Raw genomic sequence first — 15,824 nt, 5'->3', positions numbered from 1 at the left:
AAATAAATTTATGCAAACCGACACACCTGATGATGACCGTTTGAGTTATGGTCGAAACGTCGTGAGAATTTTTTATTGTTTTATATATAATTTGTTATTTTGTTGTTTCTCTTCAACGTGACTTTACCGAAAAAACTAAGAATATGAATTACTGCAGTCACGAAAGCTTTAAATCAAAATTTAATCGCCTCTACGGGGATGGTTTTCACATAACTTTAAGATCCTTCAACAAACTCCGGGATAAGAAAGCTCAGCTGATCGAGTCTCTCACCTTCCTGAAGAGATGCCGCGACTCTGGGGTAATACCAATCGCATTTACACTGACCTCTGCTGCTGTAACTTCTTCTAATGCGAAACGAATTCTTTTCAAAACTAGCTTAGCTCTTATCTCAGAAAAAATCAGACTTATACGCACAGAACTAGATCAGTTAGACAAGACACTCTACAAATCATACTTATCATTGACGGCAATAATGTCCACATCGGATTGGGAACATGTAGACAATATGACTGCCTCTTTAGCTGCTACTATGTCGACCAAATGTAAGGAAAACCTGATTTCCAAATTTAACCTCCTCTTCAACAAAAGACCGGACCCACACACCAAAAAGTTAGACGTTAATAAAGTCGTAATTAATCGCAGTAACAGTTCTATTTCCGATGGTCTGAAATCCGTTTTAAACTTTGCAGTCACACCTAAACACATAGCAGTTAATGATATAATTGCCCAAGTAGACGTTGCTCTCAGGGGCCTGGGTCACATCGCTGCAGACGTAGCAAGATCTGAAATCGCTGCAACCCTCAAAAACGCTAAGATGCCAGCTAGCAACCTCAACAAACATGAGCGTTTTGAATTATATAAATTAAAAAAGAGGAATGATATTGTAGTTCTCTCAGCTGACAAAGGCAATGCTACTGTCATCATGGATAAAATAGAATACAACAACAAAATTAAAGAATTACTCGACGATGGTAGTTATACAAAAATAAAAAGAGATCCCACCAACAGCCTCGTCACACAAACCAACAAAATAATTTCTGATTCAACCGCATTAATTGATCAATCTAAACAGTTTTCGTTGAAACCTTCTGCTGCCAGGCCACCAAGATTATACGGCTTACCAAAAATACATAAAGTTGATACACCTCTTCGTCCCATAGTCTCTACTATCAGCTCCCCCACCTACAAACTAGCTCGTTTTTTGTCTGAAATCCTGCGTCCTTTCACTGGAAAGACCACCTCTGCGGTACAAAATTCTACTCACCTGGTATCAACAATCAAGGGTATTTCCCTGTCCCCAGACGACCTGCTTGTCAGTTTTGATGTAGTTTCCTTATTCACCAAGGTTCCTGTACCTGACACCATTGCAATCATTGAAGACTTGGTTCATCAAGGACTAAACACTGAGGTACCCCCCCTGGTGAGACACTGTTTAACCAATACATACTTCACTTGGAATGGAACTTTCTACAAACAAACTGAGGGCACCCCAATGGGCTCCCCCCTTTCTCCAGTTATAGCTAACATTTTCATGGAGAAATTTGAGACTGACACCATCCAGACTGCCACTCTGCGCCCAACCTTATGGAAGAGGTACGTGGATGACACTTTTGTCATCTGGCCACATGGCCGGCCTGCTCTAGACCAATTCTTCGACCACATCAATTCCATACACCCAGCCATCAGATTTACCATGGAAGTCGAAATAGATGGCAAGATACCTTTTTTGGATGTCCTAATTAAAAAGAGACCTGATGGTTCAATGAACCACTCTGTCTACAGGAAAGCTACCCATACGGATGCTTATCTGAAACCGGATTCCCACCACCATCCATCACAGAAGAATTCTCTCATCAAGACTCTGTATCATAGAGCCCAATGCATATCCGACCAGGAACACATAAGCAGTGAACTCAAGCACGTACACCAAGCTCTTAGGGCTAATGGTTACTCCGACTATACAATCCGCAAAGCTATCACTCAAACCATGAAGAAGAACCCTCTTGAGGAGCCTTTCAAAACCATCACTTTACCCTACATTGCTTGGATCACAAAAAAGATCTCCAAAATCTTGAATAAACACAAGATCCAGGTCCGTTTCAACACATTACATAAAATCCGTGATCTGGTTCCATCTGTAAAAGATGTGATTCCGGACATACAATACCCTGGTGTCTACAAACTAAGTTGCCTCTGTGGTAGTAGTTACATTGGAGAAACCAAACGCCATGTCTCGGACCGCATTCGTGAACATAAAGCAGACCTTAAGCACGGTAGGACCAACACCTCGGCCGTAGCAGATCATTGTTCTAATTCAGTAGGCTCACATGCCATTGACTTTTCCAAGACGGAGGTTCTTTGTAAGCCATCTGGCTTCCATGAGAGATTCGTTCATGAGGCTATCCACATATACAAGCACAGAGACAATTTCAACCGAGAAGATGGATTCTATCTTAGCAATCATTGGAAAGATTTGATAAATCATTTCAGTTCTTGATTGATTGTTCACGCTTACAGTGGCTTTCAGACAGCATACATTATATATATATATAAAAAAAAAATTTCGTCTCTCCCCTCCTCTTTTCAAAAAAATAGATGGACTAGTCCTGGGCAAACTGCCAATCGCTGCGCGTGACGCCAACGTTTTTTTATAAGTAAATAAATGTGCCGTTTTAAAAATAAATTTATGCAAACCGACACACCTGATGATGACCGTTTGAGTTATGGTCGAAACGTCGTGAGAATTTTTTATTGTTTTATATATAATTTGTCATTTTGTTGTTTCTCTTCAACGTGACTTTACCGAAAAAACTAAGAATATGAATTACTGCAGTCACGAAAGCTTTAAATCAAAATTTAATCGCCTCTACGGGGAGGGTTTTCACATAACTTTAAGATCCTTCAACAAACTCCGGGATAAGAAAGCTCAGCTGATCGAGTCTCTCACCTTCCTGAAGAGATGCCGCGACTCTGGGGTAATACCAATCGCATTTACACTGACCTCTGCTGCTGTAACTTCTTCTAATGCGAAACGAATTCTTTTCAAAACTAGCTTAGCTCTTATCTCAGAAAAAATCAGACTTATACGCACAGAACTAGATCAGTTAGACAAGACACTCTACAAATCACACTTATCATTGACGGCAATAATGTCCACATCGGATTGGGAACATGTAGACAATATGACTGCCTCTTCAACTGCTACTATGTCGACCAAATGTAAGGAAAACCTGATTTCCAAATTTAACCTCCTCTTCAACAAAAGACCGGACCCACACACCAAAAAGTTAGACGTTAATAAAGTCGTAATTAATCGCAGTAACAGTTCTATTTCCGATGGTCTGAAATCCGTTTTAGCTAAAGGTCTAAACTTTGCAGTCACACCTAAACACATACCAGTTAATGATATAATTGCCCAAGTAGACGTTGCTCTCAGGGGCCTGGGTCACATCGCTGCAGACGTAGCAAGATCTGAAATCGCTGCAACCCTCAAAAACGCTAAGATGCCAGCTAGCAACCTCAACAAACATGAGCGTTTTGAATTATATAAATTAAAAAAGAGGAATGATATTGTAGTTCTCTCAGCTGACAAAGGCAATGCTACTGTCATCATGGATAAAATAGAATACAACAACAAAATTAAAGAATTACTCGACGATGGTAGTTATACAAAAATAAAAAGAGATCCCACCAACAGCCTCGTCACACAAACCAACAAAATAATTTCTGATTCAACCGCATTAATTGATCAATCTAAACAGTTTTCATTGAAACCTTCTGCTGCCAGGCCACCAAGATTATACGGCTTACCAAAAATACATAAAGTTGATACACCTCTTCGTCCCATAGTCTCTACTATCAGCTCCCCCACCTACAAACTAGCTCGTTTTTTGTCTGAAATCCTGCGTCCTTTCACTGGAAAGACCACCTCTGCGGTACAAAATTCTACTCACCTGGTATCAACAATCAAGGGTATTTCCCTGTCCCCAGACGACCTGCTTGTCAGTTTTGATGTAGTTTCCTTATTCACCAAGGTTCCTGTACCTGACACCATTGCAATCATTGAAGACTTGGTTCATCAAGGACTAAACACTGAGGTACCCCCCCTGGTGAGACACTGTTTAACCAATACATACTTCACTTGGAATGGAACTTTCTACAAACAAACTGAGGGCACCCCAATGGGCTCCCCCCTTTCTCCAGTTATAGCTAACATTTTCATGGAGAAATTTGAGACTGACGCCATCCAGACTGCCACTCTGCGCCCAACCTTATGGAAGAGGTACGTGGATGACACTTTTGTCATCTGGCCACATGGCCGGCCTGCTCTAGACCAATTCTTCGACCACATCAATTCCATACACCCAGCCATCAGATTTACCATGGAAGTCGAAATAGATGGCAAGATACCTTTTTTGGATGTCCTAATTAAAAAGAGACCTGATGGTTCAATGAGCCACTCTGTCTACAGGAAAGCTACCCATACGGATGCTTATCTGAAACCGGATTCCCACCACCATCCATCACAGAAGAATTCTCTCATCAAGACTCTGTATCATAGAGCCCAATGCATATCCGACCAGGAACACATAAGCAGTGAACTCAAGCACGTACACCAAGCTCTTAGGGATAATGGTTACTCCGACTATACAATCCGCAAAGCTATCACTCAAACCATGAAGAAGAACCCTCTTGAGGAGCCTTTCAAAACCATCACTTTACCCTACATTGCTGGGATCACAAAAAAGATCTCCAAAATCTTGAATAAACACAAGATCCAGGTCCGTTTCAACACATTACATAAAATCCGTGATCTGGTTCCATCTGTAAAAGATGTGATTCCGGACATACAATACCCTGGTGTCTACAAACTAAGTTGCCTCTGTGGTAGTAGTTACATTGGAGAAACCAAACGCCATGTCTCGGACCGCATTCGTGAACATGAAGCAGACCTTAAACACGGTAGGACCAACACCTCGGCCGTAGCAGATCATTGTTCTAATTCAGTAGGCTCACATGCCATTGACTTTTCCAAGACGGAGGTTCTTTGTAAGCCATCTGGCTTCCATGAGAGATTCGTTCATGAGGCTATCCACATATACAAGCACAGAGACAATTTCAACCGAGAAGATGGATTCTATCTTAGCAATCATTGGAAAGATTTGATAAATCATTTCAGTTCTTGATTGATTGTTCACGCTTACAGTGGCTTTCAGACAGCATACATTATAAAAACAAAAAATTCGTCTCCCCCCTCCTCTTTTAAAAAAAAATAGATGGACTAGTCCTGGGCAAACTGCCAATCGCTGCGCGTGACGCCAACGTTTTTTTATAAATAAATAAATGTGCCGTTTTTAAAATAAATTTATGCAAACCGACACACCTGATGATGACCGTTTGAGTTATGGTCGAAACGTCGTGAGAATGTTTTATTGTTTTATATATAATTTGTTATTTTGTTGTTTCTCTTCAACGTGACTTTACCGAAAAAACTAAGAATATCATAGTTCATAGTTCATTTATTTGGTATAGCCCTGTGAGCCATTCGGCTCTTGAATCGGGTGCAACCGCAACAAACAAAAAACATGAACAAGAAAACATCTTAAAGTGATTATGTGACTGTGCAAACAGAAAATACAGGAAAAAAATATCAAAATATTCCTGAAATAGCACCGTACACCAACGCTGTGTGCAAAAATCCCAGTGGGATGCAAGTCAAATAACAACAACAACAACCACAAGACAACTAAGATTAAGGCCATCAGTCTAACTCCGTACAACAATAAACAAAAACATGGCCAAAACAAAAAAAAACTTTTCGAAATCACCAAAATAAAAGCCATAAATCCAATGAAACAGTGATCATAGGGACTGTGACCGAATTTTTAACAATAAACTACATAAATAAATTATAACACCAAAATCTAGAGCCATATTTTAGGCCACTGAATAGCAGTGGCAGCTAGGGTTGTACAACTCCTCTAGAGCAGTTTTGAGTGAAGATCTCATAGGTAGTGATTCAAGTTGCAGTTTATTGGCAATAACATTCCAGACCCTGGGGGCATCAATAGCAAAGGCCCTTCCTCCAGTTTTTGTACGGCAATAGGGAATGTGAAGCTGGTAAATGAGCGAAGACCTGAGGTCAAATTTGTTCTTTGAAACAGAGAGGAGATCCAGTAGGTAGTCTGCGGAATTTTTTGTAAGTACATCGTGAATAAATAAGATCTGGTGCACAAGCCATCGAACATTAAGAGATGTTAAGTTTGACCCAATGTAGAGATCACAGTGAGATCACAGAGATCACATAATGGATAAACCAGCAAATCTTAAAAAAGTATTACAACGCTGTATGCTCAAATCCCAGTGTGATGCAAGTGAAACAATACCAACCATAAGATAGATTAACCCTATGTTGTCGGCAAGTATGCTAAACATCTTCTTTGGTTCTTTCGGTAAAGTCACGTAGAATGAGAATAAAATAATAAAATAACACGATAAAATTCTCACGACGTTTCGGCCACAATGCAAGCGGCCGTCTTCAGGTGAAAGGAACAGACATTTCGAACAGACACATATTCACAACTTTTCCTTTCATATATAAGATAGATAGAGTCAGCATGTACTATTGTAGTGAAAGCTGTAATCATAGCAGGAACCACCATAGTCGGTATGCACTGCTGTAGTCATAGCAGGATACCACCACAGTCAGCATGCAATGCTGTAGTCATAGCATGTACCACCACAGCAGTATGCAATGCTGTAATAGCAGGTACCACCACAGCAGTATGCACTGCTGTAATCATAGCAGGTGCCACCACAGCAGTATGCACTGCTGAAATCATAGCAGGTACCACAACAGCAGTATGCAGTGCTGTAATTATAGCAGGTACCACAACAGGAGTATGCACTGCTGTAATCATAGCAGGTACCACCACAGCAGTATGCACTGCTGTAATCATAGCAGGTACCACCACAGCACGGTGTATTCATAGCAGGTACCACCACAGTCAGTATGCACTGCTGTAATCATAGCAGGTACCATCACAATATGCACTGCTGTAATAATAGCAGGTACCACCACAATCAGTATGCACTGCTGTAATAATAGCAGGTACCACCACAATCAGTATGCACTGCTGTAATCATAGCAGGTACCACCACAATCAGTATGCACTGCTATAATAATAGCAGGTACCACCAGTCGGTATGCACTGCTGTAATCATAGCAGGTAGCACCACAGTATGCAGTGCTGTAGTGATAGTAGATACTGCTATCGAGTTGGTAGATACTGCTATATCGAGTTAGTAGATACTAAAACAGTCGGTATATACCACTACAGTCATTAAATACTGCTACAGTTAGCAAATACTACTACACAGTCAGTAGATACTACTACGGTCAGTAACTACTGCTATAGAGTCAATTGTTACTCCTATACATTTAGTAGATACTGCTTTAGAGTTAGTAGTTACTACTATAGTCAGTGGATACTACTATAGAGTCAGCAGATACTACTAGACAGTCGTTACTACTGTAGAGTTGGTAGATACTACTGTAGGCCCAGTAAATACTGCTACGGTCAGTAGTTATTACAGTCACTAAATACTACTACACAGTCAGTAGCTACTACTGGCTCAGTAGATACAGTCATTAGATACAACTACAGAGTCAACAGATACTACTTCCTCTGTTTTATGTAGGGTATATATACCTACGCAGGGGTAAAGATATTTTTGAGGGGGGGGTCGACAATTTTCAGAAACCTTTTAGATAAACTATTTACCCCCCACTTTCTATAACTTTCTGGACTTGTGCAAGCTTCTTATAATTTCGTTGGTGCAGAAATGGACAAACGGCCCACAGGGCTTTCATAACAGCTTACTATCTGTGTATGTAAATGTACGGTTTTAAAGAGAAGTTTTGAAATAGATTTTTTTACCCGGGCTACGCTGGGTACTTACCGCTAGTATATATATAATCTTACAAAATGAACACACCTGGCCCTTCTGGAGGTGATGGTTCTGGCTCATTGATGCCGGAGGTTGGAGGTGGGGGTGTCTTGTCCTTCGATGCAGTTGGTTCTGTAGGAAGAGTGCAAACCTCACTGATTGGCTGTGCCAGGTGGTGGTGCATTTAAGTACACATTTACCTGATCCAACAAAAAAAATGATGGCATTTAATATATTATCCATGTGATTTTGCAACTAATTCCAGAATGGTACCTGGGCTTGCTTTAGATGGAGTTGGTGCAGGGGGTCCACCTGCTGTGGAGCAGCAGAATCTGATCTTGTAGTTGTAACATGGCAGTCCTCCTTGATCCTCATTGACACATTTCAGTCCTTTACTCTTGTCACAAGTTATTGTCTGGCCCAATTCCTGCCATGGGGTATTGGGGAATCTCTCGGCTTTGCATTCAATGTTTTGCACCGGTGAGTCAGGCAGACAAACCACTTTCCCTGAGGCTATGACCTTCTGGTAAGATTCCTCATCTCCGCCATTTTCTTCATCAGGATATTGCTCATGGTACCAGTCAGACCAGCCTGGAGTACAGTCTTCTGCAAAGATACATTCTTAATCAGTCTTCAAACGATAACAATATATATCAACTCCTGTTTCTCCACGGTAATGTTCTGAAAGCTAATTTTTTTTTCAAAACTATGAATGCTCCATTGCTATGAGCGTACAAAAAACTTTGCATATCATTTTGCACAGGAAGTATACAATGAGTCTCTTCATCCTGAATTAACCGCACGTAAACCTTTAGAATGTTGTGGAGGCTCAAAGCTAAAGAACAGTGAGCTGCCAACTCCTTCTGTTAGCATGACCCACTTTTAAATAGATACACTGCCTTAATCACCAGCACTGCCCACATCGTTGGTAGTTTCACGCGGAAACAAGCTGACCTACTGCTCAGTAATTTACTCCTATTCCGCTACGAACCCAGCCTAGAGTTCATTAGTCCCACCCTGTTCCAGTATAATGAGCCAAGTATGGGACCAGAAGACTATAAAGCAGGACAAAATCACACTTTTACAATTATTCAGGACCCTTCGATAGATTTTTGTAACCGGAAATGTCCCGACCCTACCAGAGCATATGGTTGCTTGAATTGAACATTTGATTGCATTTAATATATTATCCATATTTGATTTTGCAACTAATTCCAATATGGTACCTGGGCCTGGTGTTGGGGGTGATGGTTCTGGCGCCATGTTGCTGGAGGTTGGAGGTGGGTGTGTCTTGTCCTTCGCTCCAGTTGGTTCTTGAGGAGGAGCACCACTCTCTTCAGGAGCTGGCTTTGTTGGCTTTTCCTCAACCGGGGGTTTGGGTGTCACTTTTAAAGAAAAGCAAGGGATGGATGTTGACAGAATTTAGATTGCTCATGAATTTTCAGTTGAACCTTGTAAAATGTTGTAAGCAACCTTCAGTCGATATTTTCAATTGGCATTTCGAATAATTTACTTGAAAGTTATACTAAATCATGTATAGCTGTTTCCCAATACACTGCTCAATTAAATCCTCCTCACGGTGTCTGCGTTGGGGGGGGGGGGGTTATTTTACCATCCTTCATCATGCTATTCATTGGAGTTTATTGAACGTCCGATGAGGGAGCATGGAAGTACATCACAATTAAGAGGTGTGGCATTCTGCTCTGTGAAGTCTATGTTGTAAATATTCAGCCTATGACATCTGTTGCACAGATTGTCAGCTATCCAACACCTATCCATAAGCAAGTCCTAATTAGTTTCTAAGATCTAACAAATTAAGTCACATTGTTTGATTTGATCATAAGCAGTATACTTCCTGTATATATAATCTTATAAAATGAACACACCTGGCCCTTCTGGGGGTGATGGTTCTGGCTCCTTGCCGCTGGAGGTTGGAGGTGGGGGTGTCTTGTCCTTCGGTCCAGTTGGTTCTTGAGGAGGAGCGCCACTCTCAGCCGGAGCTGGCTTTGTTGGCTTTTCCTCTCCTGGGGGTTTCGGTGTCACTTTGAAAGAAATGGCAAGGGATGGATGTTGACAGAATTCAGATTACTCATACATTTCCAGTTGAACCTTGTAAAATGTTGTAAGCAACCTTCAGACAATACTTTCAATCTGCATTACAAATAAGTTACTGAAAGGTGAGACTAAATAACGTCAAGCTCTTTGCCAATACACTGATTAATTAAAGCCTCCCAACGGTGTCTGGGTTGGGGGGGTTGTTTTCCCATCCTTCATCATGCTCTTCAGTGCGGTTTAGTGAACGTGGGATGAGGGAGCATGGAAGTACATCACAATAAAGAGGTGTGGCATTCTTCCCTCTGTAGTCCACATTATAAATATGCAGCCGATGGCATGTTAAACAGATTGTCCCCCATCTAAATCTCATCCAGGCGCAAGTCTAATTAGTTGATGGAATCTAACCAATTAAGTCACATTATTTGCTTTGATCCTAAGCAGTATACTTCCTGCATATATGTAATCTAACAACATGAACACACCTGGCCCTCCTGAGGGTGAGGGTTCTGGCTCCTTGTTGCCAAAGGTTGGAGGTGGGGGTGTCTTGTCCTTCGGTGCAGTTGGTTCTTGAGGCGGAGCGCCACTCTCTTCAGGAGATCACTTTGTTGGCTTTTCCTCTACCGGAGGTTTCGGTGTTTTTTTGAAAGAAAAGCCGGGCATTGGGTGTTCACAGAATGTACATTGCATTGACTTGGGGACATGTAAGTACAGCAAAATAAAGAAATGTGGTATCCTGCCCTCTGCAGCGTATAACATGCAATCTATAACGCATATTACGGATGTGGGCAACCATTCCTGACTTCCAGGACAACCCTATTTCATTTCTGAGATCTGAGAAATATACGCGCATTCTGCGCTATTTTGTTCATAAGAACTATATGGCCGGTATAAACATATGTACATTAAAAAAACTTGCAAACGAAACACACCTGGCCCTCCTGAGGGTGAAGGTTCTGGCTCCTTGTTGCCGGAGGTTGGAGGTGGGGGTGTCTTGTCCTTCGGTGCAGTTGGTTCTTGAGGCAGAGCGCCACTCTCTTCAGGAGCTGGCTTTGTTGGCTTTTCCTCTACCGGGGGTTTCGGCGTCACTTTGAATGAAAAATCCAGGGATGGATGTTGACAGAATTCAGATTAAATTTCGATTTAAAGCTTTCGTGACTGCAAGGATTCGTCTTCTTTGGTTCTTTCGGTAAAGTCACGTAGAATGAGAATAAAATAATAAATTGATAAAATAAAATAACACAATAATATTCTCACGACGTTTCGGCCACAACACAAGCGGCCTTCATCAGGTGAAGGGACGAGACTGTCTGGAGGACAGCATTGGAGTGAAAAAGCCACGCTCAGATCACGACCTTTAAGCTGTGCGAGAAGAAACAAAGCGCCTTGACAAAGGAATTAGCATTGAATTTAACATTGAAATGGCTGAGTGATTAGCTTGTGACTGGTCACAGAAATGGCTATGTTAAAGTTAAAGCATACACATCCGCAGAGGCACCCCTTGACAAAGGAATTAGCATAGAATTTAGCATTGAAATAGCTAAGTTAAAGCATACACATCCGCAGAGGCACCCCTTGACAAAGGAATTAGCATAGAATTTAGCATTGAAATAGCTGAGTGATTAGCTTGTAACTGGTCACAGAAATAGCTATGTTAAAGTCAGAGCTTACACATTCACAGAGGCACCTTGTACAAATCAAACAGGATAATTTAGCATTGAAATATTTAGGCGAATTCAGCATTGAAATAACTGAGTGATTAGCTTGTGACTGGTCTCAGAAATGGCTATGTTGAAGTCAAGGCCTACACATCTGAGCTATTCACAGTAACTGGGTATATACTACAATATATAATGAATACTATATAGTGAACCAATAAAAAACAATAAAAAACTAAAATATAAATTACCTCAATGTTATCAATAAACTCTATATATTCTCCAATCAGCTAAGCTACCAACAATAAGTCGTTATATATCACAATGCTATATGGCGAAAAAATGGGTGGATTCTTACCCTCAACTTTAGCAACACGGATAGCTAACGGGCCCCGATCAGACGGACGAGTTCATCCATGGTCGGAACAGAGGAGGGGGAGAGAGACAGCTGCGAGGCGCTGTTATACTCCATGTTGTAAACCATACCATTAACCGTGGTGTGAGAGGTATTAAGAGTCAATGCCAGCGAAAGAGCTGCGGTCTGAAGGTCATCGTAAAATACAATTAATTAAGAATGGAAATGGTTTAAAACATCTTTCCAATGGTTACTAAGCCAGAATCCATCTTCTCGGTTGAAATTGTCTCTGTGCTTGTATATGTGAATGGCCTCATGAACGAATCTCTCATGGTAGCCGGTTGGTTTGCAAAGAACCTCCGTCTTGGAGAAGTCAATGTCATGTGAGCCCACTGAATTATAACAGTGATCTGCCACGGCAGAGGAGTTCGTTCTACCATGTTTCAAGTCTGCTTTACGTTCGCAGATGCGGTCCGGGATATGTCGTTTGGTTTCTCCAATGTAGCTACTACCACAGAGGCACATTAGTTTGTAAACGCCCGGGTACTGTATGTCTGGAACAGCATCTTTTACAGATGGAACTAGATCACGGATTTTATGTACTGTGTTGAATCGGACCTGGATCTTGTGTTTATTCAGGATTTTGGAGATCTTTTAGTGACCCCTGCAATGTAGGGTAAGGTGATGGTTTTGAGTGGCTCCACAAGAGGATCCTTATTTATGACTGGAGTGATGGCTTTGCGGAATGTAGTCAGAGTAACCATTAGCCCTGAGAGCCTGGTGTACGTGCTTGAGTTCACTGGTAATGTGTTCCTGGTCGGAAATGCATTGGGCTCTATGGTATAGAGTCTTGATGAGGGAATTCTTCTGGGATGGATGGTGGTGGGAATCCGGTTTCAAGTAAGCATCTGTATGGGTAGCTTTCCTGTAGACAGAGTGGCTCATTGAACCATCATGTCTCCTTTTAATTAAGACATCCAAAAAGGGTAGTTTGCCATCTTTTTCGACCTCCATGGTAAATCTGATGGCTGGGTGTATGGAATTGATGTGGTCGCGGAATTGGTCTAGAGCAGGCTGGCCATGTGGCCAGATGACAAAGGTGTCATCCACGTACCTCTTCCATAAGGTCAGGCGTAGAGTGGCAGTCTGGATGGTGTCAGTTTCAAATTTTTCCATGAATACGTTGGCTACAACCGGAGATAGGGGGGAGCCCATTGGGGTGCCCTCAGTTTGTTTGTAGAAAGTTCCATTCCAGGTGAAGAATGTGTTGTTTAAGCAATGTCTCACCAGGGGGGGTACATCAGTATGCAGTCCTTGATGAACCAGGTCTTCAATGATAGCGAAGGTGTCAGGTACCGGGACTTTGGTGAACAAGGACAGCACATCAAAACTGACAAGCAGGTCGTCTGGAGACAGGGAAATGCCTGTGATTGTCGATACCAGGTGAGTAGAATTTAGTACCGCAGAGGTGTTTTTTCCAGTGAAAGGTCGCAATATATCAGCAAGAAAACGTGCCAGTTTATAGGTGGGGGAGTTGATAGTAGAGACGATGGGATGAAGGGGTGTATCTTCTTTGTGTATCTGGAAGGCCATATAATCTTGGTGGTCTGGCAGCAGAGGGTTTCAACGAGAACTGTTTGGTCTCATCAATTAATGCTGTTGAATCAGAGATGATTTTGTTCGTTTTGGTAACCAGGCTGTTGGTGGGATCTCTTTTTATTTTTGTATAGCTGCCATCGTTGAGTAGTTCTTGAATTTTGTTGTTATATTCTGTTTTGTCCATGATGACAGTGGCATTGCCCTTGTCGGCTGAGAGGACGACAATATCATCTCTCTTTTTTAATTGAGATAATTCAAAACGTTCGTCTTTGCTGATGTTGCTGGGTGGCAACTTAGCGTTTTTGAGGGTTGCAGCGATTTCAGATCTTGCTACGTCTGCAGAGATGTGACTCAAGTCCTTGAGTGCAACGTCGACATGGGAAATTATATAATTAACCGGTAAGTGTCTCGGTGTGACAGCAAAGTTTATACCTTTAGCTAAAACGGATTTCAGACCATCAGAAATGAAACTGTTACTGCGATTAATTACGACTTTGTTGACGTCTATCTTTTCGGTGTGTGGATCCGATTTTTTGTTGGAGAGGTGATTGAATTTGGAAATCAAATTGTCCCTACATTTGGTCGACATAGTGGCAGCCGAAGAGGTAGTCATATTGTCTACATGTTCCCAATCCGATGTAGACATTGTTGCTGTCAATGTTAAGTGTGATTTGTAGAGTGTCTTGTCTAACTGATCGAGTTCGGTGCGTGTAAGTCTGATTTTTTCCGAGATAAGAGCGAAGCTAGTTCTAGCTAGAATTTGTTTTGCATTGAGAGAAGTTGCAGCAGCAGAGGTTAGTGTAAATGCGGTTGGTATTACCTTAGAGTCGCGGCATCTCTTCAGAAAGGTGAGAGACTCGATTAGTTGAGCCTTCTTATCCCGGAGTCTGTTGAATGATCTTAAGGTTGTGCGGAATCCCTCCCCGTAGAGGCGGTTAAATTTCGATTTAAAGCTTTCGTGACTGCAAGGATTCATCATGGACACTCGCTAAATAAACTATCATGGACACTCGCTAAATAACCTAACCATCATGGACACTCGCTAAATAACCTAACCATCATGGACACTCGCTAAATAACCTAACCATCATGGACACTCGCTAAATAACCTATCATGGACACTTGCTAAAACAACTTAACCAATATGGACACTCGCTAAATAACCTAACCATTATGGACGCTCGCTAAACAATTTAACCAACATGGTACTGTATCGCCACCGTGTGGGCACATGGTACAACTGCAGTGCCTCGGCGCGGTAACAGCAGCAGTGGCACTGTGCGGTGTCTTCACAGTTTCATTGCAGCCAACCGCGCTTGGCACTAACGCCAGGACACCGCAGCACCAGCGACTCACAACTGCGGGGAATGCGCGGGTGACGCCTGACAGCGGCAACTGCTGGCCTACTGTGTTGGCCTGTACTGCACATGTCCACCACATAGCAGACGTAACCACTAATTGAATGCTTGTGGTACTGCACTTGTCCACCAGAGGGCACAAGTAACACGTCAAGCGCCGGTAATAAAAACGAAACTGGCCGATTTGCACTGCAATTCTTAATTTTTTTCACGGATTTTCAAGTAACAAACTACTGCATTGACATACCAAGCTGTCCCATACGTTTCCTCTGTTGAATATTTGGTGAACATCGGTGCTGAAGTAGTGAAACGCGCTGCATTCCCAAACAGTGCGCTACAAATCGGCAACAATCACACCCAGCATCGACTGATGCTGGATGTAATTACCAGTGAAACGTCGTACTAAAACTGTAGATCTTGTGGATTCACTCTTCAACATACCGGTGGGCTAAAGTAGTGAACTATTTGTCTTTTGTCAACGTGACACTTTTTTGCTGATTGGCCGTGTCGGGTGGTGGAGGGTTACGACACATTTATAAATAACGCGATCTAACCCAAAAGCCTTTATTATGAATTATAAGGTTGCACTCATTACATACAAAGCGCTTGCCACAAATGAACCTCAATACCTTGCTGACATTATCACGCAAACTCTGGTCATCCTCGCGGCACCTTTTGGCTAGTCATCGAATAAAGACGGTCTCTGCATTGCACGCTTTCAGATGCACTTTTGCATCCATCTGGAATGTTTTTCCTTCTGATATTAGGAAGTCACTGGAGCTACGCATTTTTAAAATCTATATTGAAAATAAATTTTCTTTAGAACTGCTTTTTGAGCTTAGTAAGTTGTC

The sequence above is a fragment of the Petromyzon marinus genome, unplaced genomic scaffold, assembly GCF_048934315.1.
Source record: "Petromyzon marinus isolate PM22_M1 ecotype Great Lakes invasive population unplaced genomic scaffold, UKy_Petmar_22M1.pri1.0 PM_Scaffold_5, whole genome shotgun sequence".
Lineage (NCBI taxonomy): Eukaryota > Metazoa > Chordata > Hyperoartia > Petromyzontiformes > Petromyzontidae > Petromyzon > Petromyzon marinus.
Note: the sequence above shows the minus strand (reverse complement) of the source record.